General features: G+C 46.5%; 1 protein-coding gene and 1 long non-coding RNA gene across 2 annotated transcripts in view; one reads left to right on the top strand and one right to left on the bottom strand.

Annotated features, from left to right (window-relative positions):
* Positions 1-1,532: 1,532 nt before the first annotated feature.
* Positions 1,533-5,352, bottom strand: LOC139269623 (uncharacterized). Its single transcript, XR_011594320.1, has 3 exons — positions 2,897-5,352; positions 2,303-2,462; positions 1,533-2,149 (listed from the first exon to the last, which is right to left on the bottom strand). It is a non-coding gene; the product is annotated as an uncharacterized lncRNA (long non-coding RNA).
* plgrkt (plasminogen receptor, C-terminal lysine transmembrane protein) overlaps positions 5,040-16,255 on the top strand; it is a 163,527-nt gene continuing 152,311 nt past the window's right edge. The window contains exon 1 of the mRNA XM_070888383.1: positions 5,040-5,149. The gene's annotated coding sequence lies outside the window, so the exon portion shown is untranslated. The remainder of the gene's footprint in view (positions 5,150-16,255) is intronic.

Here is a 16,255-nt window from a genome sequence, read left to right as displayed (position 1 = left end):
TGCTGCGTTCGATGCTTGCACAGACAGTAGGGTGTTGGCGTCGTACTGCTGTTGACTCGTCAGATTGACTAGTAGTATCTCGGACACATTGTTGGGTTCCATATCGGGAATATTTAAAAGTTGCATTTCGCTGCGACCTCTGCCATGTGATGGGGCAGTGATCACACACCACGCTGACTGCAAAGACAGCTTCAGGCAAATGTGGATCCTCCCCTGAGGAGACACCCCAGATGGCAGGGCAGGAGGCCGTACACACGCAGGGTTTACCGTGCGTATTACTCATATCTTGAGATGTCCGAGGAGCAGTGCACAACAAGGCTGAGGTTCCGCAAGGAGGTGGTGATGGAGCTTTGCAATCTTCTGCAGCCATACCTAGCAGCTGACATCGGCACCAGGACTTCACTGTCAGTGGCAATGAGTGACAACAGCACTGAACTTCTTTGCTTCCAGGCTCCTGTAGGTGATAAATGCAACATCTCACAGTTTGCAGTATATTGCTGCATTCGCCAAGCGACGAACACTCTCGACGGCAAACGATTCGACTACATCAAGTTCAGCATGTCAAAGGAAGACCAGGATGAACGCACCCGTGGCTTTGCCAGAATAGTGGGCTTCCCCAGGGTTCAAAGAGCCATTAATTGTACGCATGTGGCATTGAGAGCTCCGCCCCACAATGGAGAGATCTTTCGGAATTGCAAACGATTCCACTCCCTCAACGTACAGCTGGTCTGCGATCACAGGCAGATGATCCTCGCTGTCAATGCCCAATATCCTGGCAGCTGCCACGATGCCTTCATCCTGCGGGAGACCACTGTGCCACAACTCTTCAAGCCACCGCATGGACTAGTTTCGATCGCCTGGATGGGTTGGAGAGGAATTTTCCCAGATTTTTTCCCCCAATTAGCCTGGGTTTTTATCTGGTTCTTTGCCTCTCCCAGGAGATCGCATGGCTCCGGGTCGGGTGGAGTGTAAAATGTTGCGATACATGGGGTATTGCAGTTGTGTGGGGCAGACTGGTTGGACCAGATGCTCTTTACCTGTCTGCCATTGTTCATTGTTCATAGGTTTATATGTAACTTTCAGGACTGCTGACCGAGGGTCATGTGGCTCTTTGTCGGCCGGTGCGGACATGATGGGCCGAAATAGCCACTTCTGCGCTGTAAATTTCTATGTTTCTATGAAGGCCATGGCTGGCTTCTGGGTGACAAAGGATATGGTGTGGCCCTCTGGCTGATGACACCCCTCCGTGAACCCACCACCCCTGCTGAGCAGCACCTCAACACCAGCCATACCACAACCTGGGTCTTTATCGAGCAAACTATCGAGGTTCTGAAGCAGCGTTTCTGCTGTCTTAACTGCTCTGGAGGGGCATTGCAGTACTCACCTGATAGATGCTGCACAACCTGGCCATTATGAAGGGCCAGCCATTACCACCAGGGATGGATGAACCACCTCAGGAGGAGAACGATGATGACGAGGAAGATGAGGATCCTCACCAAAGGAGGAGGCAGCATGACACTGCTGCGGCTGGAAGGGCTGCACGTCAGAGACTCACCGCTCATCAATCCAATAAATGAATCTTGACGTGCTGAATGGCCAACCTATACCCCTGGGCATCAACTCAACATATCGCTACATACCTTGCAGCCCTCCGTCTTTAATAATCAGTGCCTCATCATGTGAACAATCCAAACTTGCTTTATTGCGAACATAAATCATGTGTGCTGAAAAGAAGCACAAGACAACAACTTCATCCCCAACACATCACCAGACCCACAAAACCCCTTCATACTTCTCATAGACATCCAAATGGGCCTATTGACATCAGTTCATGTTGTAACAAGGTAGCCATCTCTGGGGAGTACCAAACAATTGTTGCATCGATCATCGAAGTGCAACAATTTACATTGCAACAACCTAGCTATCTCTGTTGACTCTCAAGCAAGTGTCATGTGGGTCATACAAGTGCATATAGTTTTAAAAGCTCTTATCTTCACAAGGTGAGTATATGTGGCTACCTTCACACAGGTCTTTACTTTGTCTTAAAGAGGGCTTTACCAACCCTTCCCTGCTCCTCCTCGTTGTCGCCATCATCTGCACCCGTGGAAGGTGCAAAGTGCTCACAAAGGCCCCGCATCTGGCTGATCATCTGAAAGCACAAACACAGGACAGCAGTTACCTACAGGGGAGGCGGCCAGGAGCAGGAAAGGCATTCGTGAATGCGAGTCTCATGGAAATAGCTGCACGTTGATGTTTTCAGGGCCAAGTGTTCTGTAGGTCATTGCAAAGGAACTCAACATACCGTCATTGTCCCGAGGAGGGTCAGCTGCACCCACTGCTATCAAATCAACTTGGACGCCCATCAGGGCAGCTGTCCGTTCCTCCAACAGAGTGAGCACTTGGAGGTCTGGCTCCCCTCCACCAGTCCACATTTGCTCCCGTCGGTTGTGGGCCAGCTTCGCCTGTAACATTAAAGAGAAAGTTGGAGTTAGAGGCCATCTATCAGTGTGTCCCAAATGCCTTACATACTTTAGTACATTTTACTCGATGACAGTCTTCACAGTTCGATGTAAGTACCATTCGCTGCATGGACTTGCTGTAGCAATGGTGGGATTAGCGTGCCAGGACCTAACAGCAATGGGGAGGCTACCGTCTTTGAGTCACATATGAAGACTGAGGAGTCAACAACATGAGGGGTGGGTCTGCAGAACCGAGTAGCAAAGTTAACAGCATATGTAGGCCCTTACAGTGGGTGAGGCTGCAAATGGGAACATTGAGTGTGGCCTCACCCACTTAGAGCATGGATTTGGAAACACTACATTGAGTATAGAGTGCACATTTAGGTCAGAGCATAACATGTTGAAGTTTAACATCATAACATGTTAAAGATACTCACCCTCACTATCCGTGTCAGGTCATGTCACGTTTTTCGGCATTGCATCGCTGTCCTTGGCACGTGTCACTCGCAGACTTGCTCCGCTATTTCCCTCCATAGCCTTCGGTATGTTTGGGTTTGGGGTCTCCTCCAGCCTCGGTCCTCAGCACCTGCCGCCGCCTCTCCAGGGCATCAAGGAGTGCATCCAGTGTGGCGTCTGTGAACCAATGAGCACACTGACGAGCTGCTGCTGCTGGGTTTGACATGATCACTCTCTGAGCATGTCAAACCCAGCAGCGAATATAGCCACGAGGAATTGAGCCGGCAAATCAATGCCTCAATTCAATCCGGGTGGTGCACTATGTCTGTGGAGCAGCTCCAAGTGCTACCTGAGTCCTGGATGTTGAGCCCACCTTTAACGGCCCACTTAGCTCAGTGTAGCACATCCAATTAAGTGTGCAACGCCATAATTTAATGCTCCTATTAATTCTTTAGGCGTCAACATGGAATTTCGCGTTTGGGAACCACGCCTGAAGTGAGACGTTAAAAATTTCTCTTATGCAGTGACAACGCCTCAATAATGGCGGGACTGAATTTTGACCCCTTAGGTTGTGAAATTATAAACACAATTTCTAAGTTTGCAGATAGTCACTACTGATGAGGACTGCAACAAATTACAAAAAAATATTAATAAATTTGCAGAATAGGTAGATAATTTGCAAATGAGTTTCAACACAGATAAATGTGAGCATTTACATTTTGGTAAGAGAAGTAAGGTGGTCACAGAATACTTGGAAAATAAGAATCTAAATGGAGTAGAGGAGCAAAGGGATCTGGGATTACAAATACACAAATCACTAAAAGTAGCAACACCGCTTAATAATATTAAAAAAAAGCAAACCAAGCACTCGGGTTTATTTCCGGAGGGATAGAATTGAAAAGTAGATAAGTTATGCAAAACTTGTATCAAACCTTGGTTAGACCACACGTGGCGTACTGTGCACAGTTCTGGTCGCAATATTATGAAAAGGAAATAGAGGCACTGGAATGGGTGCAAAAAAGATTTACAAGGATGAGATCAAACTGCGAGGTTAAACCTATCAGGAAAGAATGAACAGGCTGGGCTTCCTTTCTCTTGAAAAGAGAAGGCTGAGGGCCAGGGGTGACCTAATTGAAGTCGTTAAAATTAGAGTAGATACAGAGTGATCCCACTTTGCTACACCCTAGGTCCTCAGTACTACCATATTCTACTATCCCCTTATCTAATATCACAAATCCACCTCTGCTATTCCTAAATTCCACAAACCTACTTCCAAACACCGCTCTCTGACCACTGCTATGCTCTGTAACTCCCCTCTCACCAGTAACGCACCCTCCATACTATTCCAATATCCCAGAATAACATTCCCACCATTCACATTCAATTTCCCCACTCAATCCACCCAGAATCATGTCCACCGTTATGAACACCATCTGGAATTCTAGCTCACCCTGAAACCTGCCTAGTACTCTCCACTCCCACCACACCTCCCCCTAAAAAAAATTTCCTTCCCCAGTGCATTTTACTTTCCACCATTCCTGTCCCCTCATCTTCTCTGCTTCATTATCAGCATCTTTTCTTCCCACTCCCAAGCAACACCCATCTTTAGCTCTCTTCCTCCTTTGTTCCCTAACCATTCAATGTTCCGTCACTCACCCAAACTCTCAATTTTGTCACTCATTGGTCACCACTAATCTGACCCTCACAAAAAACAATATCTCTGCCCTGCATTATTTCTCATCCCTTCCTCCCCTAGTGCTGCACACCTTTCCACCACTCAACCCAACCGTCCCTCTCTACCCAGCACTCACACTCAGATCAAAAAACTCCATCGACATTGCAAATATAACTTCCTTTCAAGCACTTGGGGGGGGGGGGGAGGAGAGTGATGGGAGGAGAAGGGAAATGGGAAAGGGAAAGAGATGAGAGGGTGAACAAGAACTAGAGCGATAGGAGAGAGATGGGAGGAAGCGAGATGGGAGTGAGAGAGAGAGAGAGGGATGGGAGAGAAATGGGACAGAGAGATGTGAGCTAACAGCGCACCCAAAATAAGTGGGAGAATCTGGGCTAAGTGGATGCCGTGCAGTGTGCGGAACCGCAGGGAAAGTATGTGGCTGGTTGGTTGTGTGGCAGGCGGCAGGCGGCAGTAGCAGGTCCCCTCTGTGGAACAAAGCGAGCAGCGAGGCGGACACCAGCACACAGAACGCAGCCCCTGGGCACTCCGCACAGTCACGGTACGTGCAACCCCTTAACTGTTTCATTGCAAGATCCGCTCCAACCCTGCTCACCATGGCCAGCGCCTGGAAATAACCGACCATTGCAACCGGACACATTCTTTTTTGGGGTGCGGGGCAAACCAACAGAAATTGCTCTTCGAATGCTTCAGACTCCTGCCTAATATAATTTTTTATAAAAAAAAGGAGCTGACTCTTGTAGAATGCTCTTCCCATGGCAGTATTATGCGGAAATTTGCACATTTCAGCAACCCATATTTGGTCTACCTTTGCCAGATCAGTCTTTATATATATATTATATATATATATAATATATATATAATTGCAATATATTAATCCAAGTAAACATAGGGGGAGTTTTAGACGCCACAAATTGATCCCCGTTGCCCTGCAATGGCCTTCAGCTTCTGGTATGTTAATGTGGGCTCTCGTGTTTCGGCGCTGGAAGCTGCCGATACCATAGCTGGCCAACTAATGTTATTGGAGGGTTGATGAACAAATGTTTACCCATGGAAACCGAGGAGAGCACTTTAGGGGCTCATAGCAAGAACAGTTAAAACTTTCACTTACAAGTCTTTTTGTTGGTTTATATTTTAAAATATTGCTTGAAAACAAAATAATTTCTAATTTTTAAAAAATTCAACAGCTTGTATTTATGTAACTGCTTTAACATAGTAACATCCTTGACCCCACTGTGCTTGCGAGCTATCGCCCAATCTCCAACCTCCATTTCTTCTCTAAAGTCCTTGAACATGTTGTCACCTCCCAAATGCGCTCCCATCTTCCCCAGAACTCCATGTTTAAATCTCTTCAATCCCGTTTCTGCCCCTGCCACAGTACTGAAACATCAAAGTCACAAATGATATAGAAGCATAGAAATATAGAAAATAGGTGCAGGAGTAGGCCATTCAGCCCTTCAAGCCTGCACCACCATTAAATAAGATCATGGCTGATCATTCACCTCAGTACCCCTTTCCTGCTTTCTCTCCATACCCCTTGATCCCTTTAGCCGTAAGGGCCATATCTAACTCCCTCTTGAATATATCCAATGAACTGGCCTCAACAACTCTCTGCAGAAGGGAATTCCACAGGTTAACAACTCTCTGAGTGAAGAAGTTTCTCCTCATCTCAGTCCTAAATGACTTACCCCTTATCCTTCGATTATGTCCCCTGGTTCTAGACTTCCCCAACATCGGGAACATTCTTCCTGCATCTAACCTGTCCAGTCCAGTCAGAATTTTATATGTTTCTATGAGATCCCTTCTCATTCTTCTCAACTCCAGTGAATACAGGCCCAGTCGATCCAGTTTCTCCTCATATGTCAGTCCTGCCATCCCGGGAATCGGTCTGGTGAACCTTCGCTGCACTCCCTCAATAGCAAGAATGTCCTTCCTCAGATTAGAGACCAAAACTGAACACAATATTCCAGGTGAGGCCTCATTAAGGCCCTGTACAACTGCAGTAAGAGCTCCCTGCTCCTATACTCAAATCCCCTAGCTATGAAGGCCAACATACCTTTGCCTTCTTCACCGCCTGCTGTACCTGCATGCCAACTTTCAATGACTGATATACCATGACACCCAGGTCTCGTTGCACCTCCCGTTTTCCTATTCTGCCGCCATTCAGATAATAGTCTGCCTTCGTGTTTTTGCCCCCAAAGTGGATAACCTCACATTTATCCACATTATACTGCATCTGCCACGTGTTTGCCCACTCACCTAACCTGTCCAAGTCACCCTTCAGCCTTTTAGCGTCCTCCTCACAGCTCACACCACCATCCAGCTTAGTGTCATCTGCAAACTTGGAGATATTACACACAATTCCCTTACCAAATCATTAATGTATATTGTAAATAGCTGGGGTCCCAGCACTGAGCCATGCGGCACCCCACTAGTCACTGCCTGCCATTCTGAAAAGGACCCATTTATCCCGACTCTCTGCTTCCTGTCTGCCAACCAGTTCTCTATCCACGTCAGTACATTACCCCCAATACCATGTGCTTTAATTTTGCACACCAATCTCTTGTGCGGGACCATGTCAAAAGCCTTTTGAACTGGTTCTCACTTGTCCACTCTATCAGTTACATCCTCAAAAAATTCAGGAAGATTTATCAAGCAGGATTTCCCTTTCATAAATCCATGCTGACTTGGACCGATCCTGTCACTGCTTTCCAAATGCGATGCCATTTCATCTTTAATAACTGATTCCAACATTTTCCCCACTACTGATGTCAGGCTAACTGGTCTATAATTACCTGTTTTCTCTCTCCCTCCTTTCTTAAAAAGTGGTGTTACATTAGCTACCCTCCAGGCCACAGGAACTGATCCGGAGTTGATAGCCTGTTGGAAAATGATCACTAATGCATCCACTATTTCTCGGACTACTTCCTTAAGTACTCTGGGATGCAGACTATCAGGCTCCAGGGATTTATCAACCTTCAATCCCATCAATTTCCCTAACACAATTTCCCTCCTAATAAAGATTTCCTTCAGTACCTCCTTCTCACTAGACCCTCGATCCCCTAGTATTTCCGGAAGGTTATTTGTGATTTCCTTCATGAAGACAGAACCAAAGTATTTGTTTAACTGGTCTGCCATTTCTTTGTTCCCCATTATAAATTCACCTGAATCTGATTTCAAGGGACCTACGTTTGTTTTCACTAATCTTTTTCTCTTCACATATCTATAGAAGCTTTTGCAGTCAATTTTTATGTTCCCAGCAAGCTTCCTCTCATACTCCATTTCCCTCCTCCTAGTTAAACCCTTTGTCCTCCTCTGCTGTATTATAAAATTCTCGAAGTCCTCAGGTTTGTTGCTTTTTCTGGTCAATTTATATGCCTCTTCCTTGGATTTAACACTATCCTTAATTTCCCTTGTTAGCCACGGGTGAGCCACCTTCCCCGTTTTATTTTTACTCCAGACAGGAATGTAGAATTGTTGAAGTTCATCCATGTGATCTTTAAATGTTTGCCATTGCCTATCCACCATCAACGCTTTAAGTATCACTCGCCAGTCTATTCTAGCCAATTCACGTTTCATACCATCGGAATTACCTTTCCTTAAGTTCAGGACCCTAGTCTCTGAATTAACCATGTCGCTCTCCATCTTAATAAAGAATTCTACCATATTATGGTCACACTTCCCCAAGGGGCCTCACACAACAAGATTGCTAATTAGCCCTTTCTCATTACACATCACCCAGTCTAGGATGGCCAGCCCTTTAGTTGGTTCCTCGACATCTTGGTCTAGAAAACCATCCCTAATACACTCCAGGAAATCCTCCTCCACCGTATTGCTACCAGTTTGGTTAGCCCATCAATATGTAGATTAATGTCGCCCATGATAACTGCTGTACCTTTATTGCACACATCCCTAATTTCTTGTTTGATGCTGTCCCCAACCTCACTACTACTGTTTGGTGATCTGTACACAACTCCCACTAGCGTTTTCTGCCCTTTGGTATTCTGAAGCTCTACCCATACCAATTCCACATCATCCAAGCTAATGTCCTTCCTTACTATTGCATTGATTTCCTCTTTAACCAGCAACGCCAACCCACCTCCTTTTCCTTTCTGTCTCTCCTTCCTAAATGTTGAATACCCCTGGATGTTGAGTTCCCAGCCTTGTCACCCTGGAGCCATGTCTCCGTGATGCCAATTACATCATACCCGTTAACTGCTATCTGCGCAGTTAATTCATCCACCTTATTGCGAATACTCCTCGCATTGAGGCACAGAGACTTCAGGCTTGTCTTTTTAGCACACTTTGCCCCTTTAGAATTTTTCTGTAATGTAGCCTTTTTTGCTTTTTGCCTTGGGTTTCTCTGCCCTCCACTTTTACTTTTCTTCTTTCTATCTGTTGCTTCTGCCCCCATTCTACTTCCCTCTGTCTCCCTGCATAGGTTCCCCTGCCATGTTAGTTTAACTCCTCCCCAACAGCACTAGCAAACACTCCCCCGAGGACATTGGTTCTGGTCCTGCCCAGGTGCAGACCGTCCGGTTTGTACTGGTCCCACCTCCCCCAGAACCGGTTCCAAAGTCCCAGTAATTTGAATCCCTCCCTTCTGCACCACTCCTCAAGCCACGTATTCATCTGAGCTATCCTGCGATTCCTACTCTGACTAGCACGTGGCACTGGTAGCAATCCTAAGATTACTACTTTTGAGGTCCTACTTTTTAATTTAGCTCCTAGCTCCCTAAATTCGTCTTGTAGGACCTCATCCCGTTTTTTACCTATATCGTTGGTACCTATATGCACCACGACAACTGGCTGTTCACCCTCCCCCTTCAAAATGCCCTGCACCCGCTCCAAGACATCCTTGACCCTTGCACCAGGGAGGCAATATACCATTCTGGAGTCTCGTTGGAGCCGCAGAAACGTCTATCTATTCCCCTTACAATAGAATCCCCTATCACTATAGCTCTCCCACTCTTTTTCCTACCGTCCTGTGCAGCAGAGCCACCCACGGTGCCATGAATTTGGCTGCTGCTGTTCTCCCCTGATGAGTCATCCCCCTCAATAGTACCCAAAGTGGTGACATCCTTTGTGCACTATCCCTTTTTGTCATTCTCGACCTGTCTGCAGCCTTTGACATGGTTGAGCACTTCATCCTTCTCCAATGCCTCGCCACTATCATCCAGCTGGGTGGGACTGCACTCGCCTGGTTCCATTCTTCTCTATCTAATCATAGCCAGAGAATCACCTGCAATGGCTTCTCCTCCCACTCCCGCATCATTACTTCTGGTATCCCCCAAGGATCTGTCCTTGGCCCCCTCCTATTTCTCATCTATATACTGCCCCTTGGCGACATCATCCGAATACACAGCATCAGTTTCCACATGTATGCTGACAACACCCAGCTCTACCTCACTACCACTTCTCTCGACCCCTCCATGGTCTCTACATTGTCAGACAGCTTGTCCAACATCCAGTACTGGATAAGCAGAAATTTACTCCAATTAAAAATTGGGAAGACCAAAGGCATTGTCTTTGGCCCCCACCACAAACTATGTTCCCTAGCCAACGACTTCATCCCTCACCCTAGCATCTGTCTGAGGCTGAACCAGACTTTTCGCAACCTAGGTGTCATTCTTGACCCTGAAATTATCTTCCAGTCACATAACTGCGGTATAACTAAAACCACCTATTTCCACCTCTAACATCGCCCATCTCTGCCCCTGCCTCAGCTCATCTGCTGCTGAAACCCTCATCCATTCCTTTGTTACCTCTAGATTTGACTACTCCAATGCACTCCTGGCTGGGGCCTCCCACATTCTACACTACATAAACTTCAGGTCATCCAAAACTCGGCAGCCCGTGTGCTAACTTGCACCAATCCCATTCACCCATCACCCCTGTACATTGGCTCCCAGTTAAGCAATGCCTCGATTTCAAATTTCTCATTCTTGTTTACAAATCCCTCCATGGCCTTGTCCCCCCCTATCTCTGTAATCTCCTTCAGCCTCACAACCGCGCCCCCCGAGATATCTGTGCTCCTCAAATTCTGCCCTCTTGAGCATCCCTGATTATAATCGCTCAACCATCGGTGGCCGAGCCTTCAGCTGCCTGGGCCCCAAGGTCTGGAATTCCCTCCCTAAACCTCTCTGCCTCTTTTTCCTCCTTTAAGACGCTCCTTACAATCTACCTATTTGACCAAGCTTTTGGTCATCTGCCGTAATTTCTTCTTATGCAGCTTGGTGTCAAATTTTTGTTTTTGTCTTATAACACTCTTGTGAAGCACCTTGGGACATTTTACTACGTTAAAGGTGCTATATAAATACAAGTTGTTGTAAAATGCCCCGAGGTGCTTTACAGGAGCATTATCAACAAAATTGGACACCGAACCACATTAGGAGATACAATTCTTTACCAATGTTTAACCGACTGATAGAAAATTATTATTTTTCCTATTTTATGGGTGCCAACCCATTTATTTTCGAATGGTTGCCTTCGCCATTAAAATAGTGGGGACTGGAATTTGTATTCGGTTCTCTTAAATTTGTACAAATAAAAACCACACTGGAAAATGCACAGCAGGTTGTTCAGAATCTGAAAACAAAAGTAGGTTACAAATGTTCAGCTGTAATCTTTCATGAGAACTATTGTGTATTTCCATCATTTTAATTTTTTCCAGATTTTCAGCATTCATAGTTTCTCTTTATAGCTCTCTCTCTCTCTCTCTCTCTCTCTCTCTCGAGTTTCTTCTCATTTCAGAACTGATAACTGTATGGCGAGATTGAATGTATTCAACTGATGAGCATTGTCGGGTTTATGCAGAGTTTGCCCCTTCCACGTCTGATGCTAAAATGAAAAACAGAGTCATTTTCTACATGTATGCTGACAATACTATCTCGCTGCCACTCAATTGACTCCGTTGACAATCACTGCACTGCCTCGCTGCTTATCCCATATCAAGTCCTAGGTGAGCCAGAACTGTCTCCAACTTAACATCTGCAAAACCAAAACCATTCTGTTCATCTGTTGTCAAAAACTCCATACCCTAGAATGCAATTTCATCCCCTTACTCAGGCTATCTACCTGGTGTTATGTAACCATGGTGTCACAGAATCATAGAATAGACAAGACCATCGGGTCTGTGCTGGCTCTTTCGAAGAGCAATCCGGCTAGTCCCACACTCCCGCACTTTCCCTAATCCATGCAATTGTTTTCTCCTTCAAGTATTGACCATGTGTTTCAAAGCTTCTATCCAAGCCATCACCAAGATTACCTATGTGCACTCCCTCAAAATTGCTCACCTTCACTCTTACGTCACCACCCCCTCCAACACTGAAATTCTCATTGATACCTTTGTCACCTCCAGAATATTTCTCCCTGGAACATATGAACAGGAGTAGACCATTCAGTCCCTTGAGCCCGTTCCACCATTCAATTAGATCTTAACTCAATCTACCAGCCTTGGTTCCATATCCCTTAATACTCTTGCGTAACAAAAATCTACCAATCAAAATGTTGAAATTTTCAATTGATCCACAGCCTTTTTGGGGAGAGTTTTCCAGATTTCCACTACCCTTTGTGTGAAGAACTGCTTCTTGACATCACCCCTGAATGGCCTGGCTATAATTTTAAGGTGAAGCCCTCTTGTTCTGGACTCCCCCACCAGAGGAAATAGTTTCTCTCTATCTACCCTATCAAATCCTTTTATCATCGTAAACACCTCAATTCGATCACCTCTTAATCTTCTATTCTCAAGGGAATACAAGCCTAGTCTATTCAACCTGCCCTCACTGTTTCCCTGAGATTCATCCAAAGCTTTGCCTGTCTGCATCCTATACTACACTAAGTATCGGTCTCCTATCACCACTCTGCTCGTCAACATCCTTTGACTCCCCAATCCACAATAAATTCAATTCAAAATTCCTCTTCTAGTTGACAAGTATAAGGATTTGCCCACTCTAGCGCTGCAACCTCCTCTAGCTCTTGGCGCCAGCATACACCCTATGCTCTTTCAATTCTGTCCTCCTTGCTTTCCTGCTTTGGTAGCAGAACCTTCAGTCTTTTGTGCCCTACATTCCTCAACTCTCTCCCGAATCCCTCTGGTTTGCTACTTTTCTCCTCACCTTCCAAAGTTTCCTCAAAAAACAACTCTTTTACCATGTCCTCGGTCACCTTTTCTAATTTTTCTGTTTATTGTTACTCGATGACTGTGGACCTGTACTACATTAACAGTGCTGTATAGTTATTAGTAAATCTCCCAAGGCATTGCGCATGGAGAGTCAGTGGATATTCTGTATTGTAACAACCGGAGGTGTTATCATCAAAGTCATCATCATCATAGGCAGTCCCTCGAATCGAGGATGACTTGCTTCCATGTCAAAAAGTTCACAGGTGTTTCAATGGTGGACCTAAAATTCTAGGTCCGAACTAAATCTTGAAGGGTGGAAGATGCCTGTACGTGGATTTTTTTAACGTGTGGTGATCGTTGCACACCAGCCACCACACGGGCTTGACAGAGCTAGGTCTTGGTCCGGTGGCAATGGTTAACCAAGACGACTGGAGAGCTGCTCTGCTGCACGGAACTAGTGCGCACACATATCGCAGTGTGGGCTGGCTCATGCTGCCCCTGGGCCCTCGGCTCTCCTGGGCCCCGAACTCACGCCTCTCCTGGGCCCTGAACTCACGCCTCTCCTGGGCCCTGAACTCACGCCTCTCCTGGGCCCTGAACTCACGCCTCTCCTGGGCCCTGAACTCACGCCTCTCCTGGGCCCCGAACTCACGCCTCTCCTGGGCCCCGAACTCACGCCTCTCCTGGGCCCTGAACTCGCGCCTCTCCTGGGCCCCGATCACGTCCCTCTACAATTACTCACCGCTCCTTCGCCCCACATCAAAGTATGACAGCACACGTGACGGGATAATATTACAGGGAGTAAAGATGACCCTTACAAGAAGTGCGTGCTATATGCAAGACTTAGTCGATCTCCTGTGGCAGTGCATTCGCTAAGTCAAAGAACATGGTTTCTCTCTCTTACCTGTCATTTTTATTTTGCTGTTCTCTAATCTCCTCTTCTTCCTCTTTATTTCTTTTCTGCTTTTCTCTCTCCCTAACAGCTTATATATAATTAAAAATCGTACATCTGCATTTAATTCCCATATTATTAAATGTTACTTCTGTTATGTATGTAAACCTGTAAATACCATGTCTAACCACCAGAGGGCTTATCCCCTGGAGTCCCAAGGGATCTCACAATCCCTTGGGAGAACCTGTATATAAGAAGGCCTCAAAGGCTGGAGAGACACTCTGAGATCTGTAATAAAGGACTACGGTCACACTTACTTTGAGCTTGCGGTATCTAGTCTGACTCTTAATTCAAGACTTAACAACTGGCGATGAGATACAGATGACGAACCCCAACGCAACAATGCAGAGAACTGTGAGCATCCTGGAGAAATCTTTGGAGGGAGATGATTGGGAAACCTTCGTGGAGCGACTTGACCAATACTTCGCGGCCAATGAGCTGGAAGGAGAAGTGAACGTTGCTAAACGAAGGGCGATCCTCCTCACCGTTTGCGGGGCACCAACGTATGGCCTCATGAAAAACCTGCTCACTCCAGCAAAACCCACAGACAAGTTGTGCACACTAGTCTGGGAGCATCTAAACCTGAAGGAAAGCATTCTGATGGCGCGGTATCGGTTCTACACGTACAAGAGGTCTGAAGGCCAGGAAGTGGCGACCTACGTCGCTGAGCTAAGGTGCCTTGCAGGACATTGCGAATTTGAAGGACACTTAGAGCATATGCTCAGGGACTTCTTTGTACTTGGCATTGGCCATGAAATAATACTTCGCAAACTTTTGACTGTAGAGACCCCAACCTTGAGTAAAGCCATAGCGATAACCCAAGCGCTAATCTCCACCAGTGACAATACAAAACAAATTTCCCAGCATACTAGTGCTGCTGCAAGTACTGTGAACAAAGTAACGTTGTTTTCAAATCGAAATGTACATGACAGGACTTACACGCCTGTAGCTGCACGTCCGCAGATGACTCAGTGTCCGCCATCAAGGGTGGTGAATACAAGGCCATTAACACCTTGTTGGCGCTGAGGGGGTGATCATCGATTCCATTCATGCCGCTTCAAAGGATACGTTTGCAAGGGCTGTGGAACAATGGGACACCTCCAACAAATGTGCAGGCGAGCTGCAAACCCTGCTAATCCTGCAAACCACCATGTTGCAGAGGAGGACAGATCCACGGTGGATCATGACGAACCAGAGCCTCAGACCGAGGAGGCAGAGGTATATGGGATGTACACATTTACCACAAAGTGTCCCCCAATAATGCTGAAGGTTGAATTAAATGGACTCCCGGTGTCCATGGAGCTGGACATGGGCGCAAGCCAGTCCATAATGAGCAAAAAGACTTTCGATAAGTTGTGGTGCAACAAGGCTTCAAGGCCAGTCCTGACTCCCATTGGTACCAAACTTAGAATGTACACAAAGGAACTGATTCCCGTAATTGGCAGTGCTACCGTAAAGGTCTCCTACGATGGAGCGGTGCACGATTTACCACTCTGGGTGGTACTGTTCGGCAGGAGCTGGCTGGGAAAGATACGCTGGAACTGGGACAATGACCGAGCGCTCTTGTCTGTCGACGACACCTCATGTGCCCAGGTACTAAGCAAGTTCCCCGCGCTGTTCGAACCAGGCATCGGGAAGTTCCAAGGGGCAAAAGTGCAGATCCATTTGATTCCGGGAGCACAACCCATCCATCACAAAGGCGAGAGCGGTACCTGACATGATGAGAGAGAGGGTGGAGATCGAGCTGGACAGGCTGCAACGAGAAGGTATCATTTCGCCGATCGAATTCAATGAGTGGGCCAGTCCGATTGTTCCAGTCCTCAAGGGAGTCGGCACCGTCGGAATCTGTACAAAGTAACTATCAATCATTTCTCACTGCAGGATCAATACCCGCTACCAAAGGCGGACGACCTATTTGCAATGCTGGCGGGAGGGAAAACGTTCATGAAGCTGAACTTGACCTCGGGCTACATGATGCAGGTGCTGGAGGAATCTTCGAAAGGCCTCACCTGCATCAACACACACAAAGTTCTTTTCATTTACAACAGATGCCCGTTTGGGATTCGATCAGCCGCAGTAATATTCCAGAGGAACATGGAAAGCTTGCTGAAGTCAGTCCCGCGCACCGTGGTCTTCCATGACGACATCTTGGTTACAGGTCGGGACACCGTCAAGCACCTACAGAACCTGGAGGAGGTTCTTAGTCAGCTTAATCGTGTGGGGCTCAGGCAAAAATGCTCGAAGTGCGTTTTCATGGCACCTGAAGTGGAGTTCCTGGGGAGAAGAATCACGATGGATGGCATCAAGCCCACCGATTCGAAGACGGAGGCAATCAAAAATGCACCAAGACCACAGAACGTATTGGACCTGAAGTCGTTTCTAGGCCTCCTGAACTACTTTGGTAACTTCTTACTGGGTCTTAGAACATTGTTAGAACCCCTGCACTCTTTACTGCATAAAGAAGATGAATGGGTATGGGGTAAAAGCCAAGAAAATGCCTTTGAGAAAGCTAGGAAGCTGTTATGTTCAAACAAATTGCTTGTGTTGTACGATCCATGTAAACATTTGGTACT

The sequence above is a fragment of the Pristiophorus japonicus genome, chromosome 1 (genome assembly GCF_044704955.1).
Source record: "Pristiophorus japonicus isolate sPriJap1 chromosome 1, sPriJap1.hap1, whole genome shotgun sequence".
NCBI lineage: Eukaryota > Metazoa > Chordata > Chondrichthyes > Pristiophoridae > Pristiophorus > Pristiophorus japonicus.
Note: the sequence above shows the minus strand (reverse complement) of the source record. Positions and strands in the feature narration are given on the sequence as shown.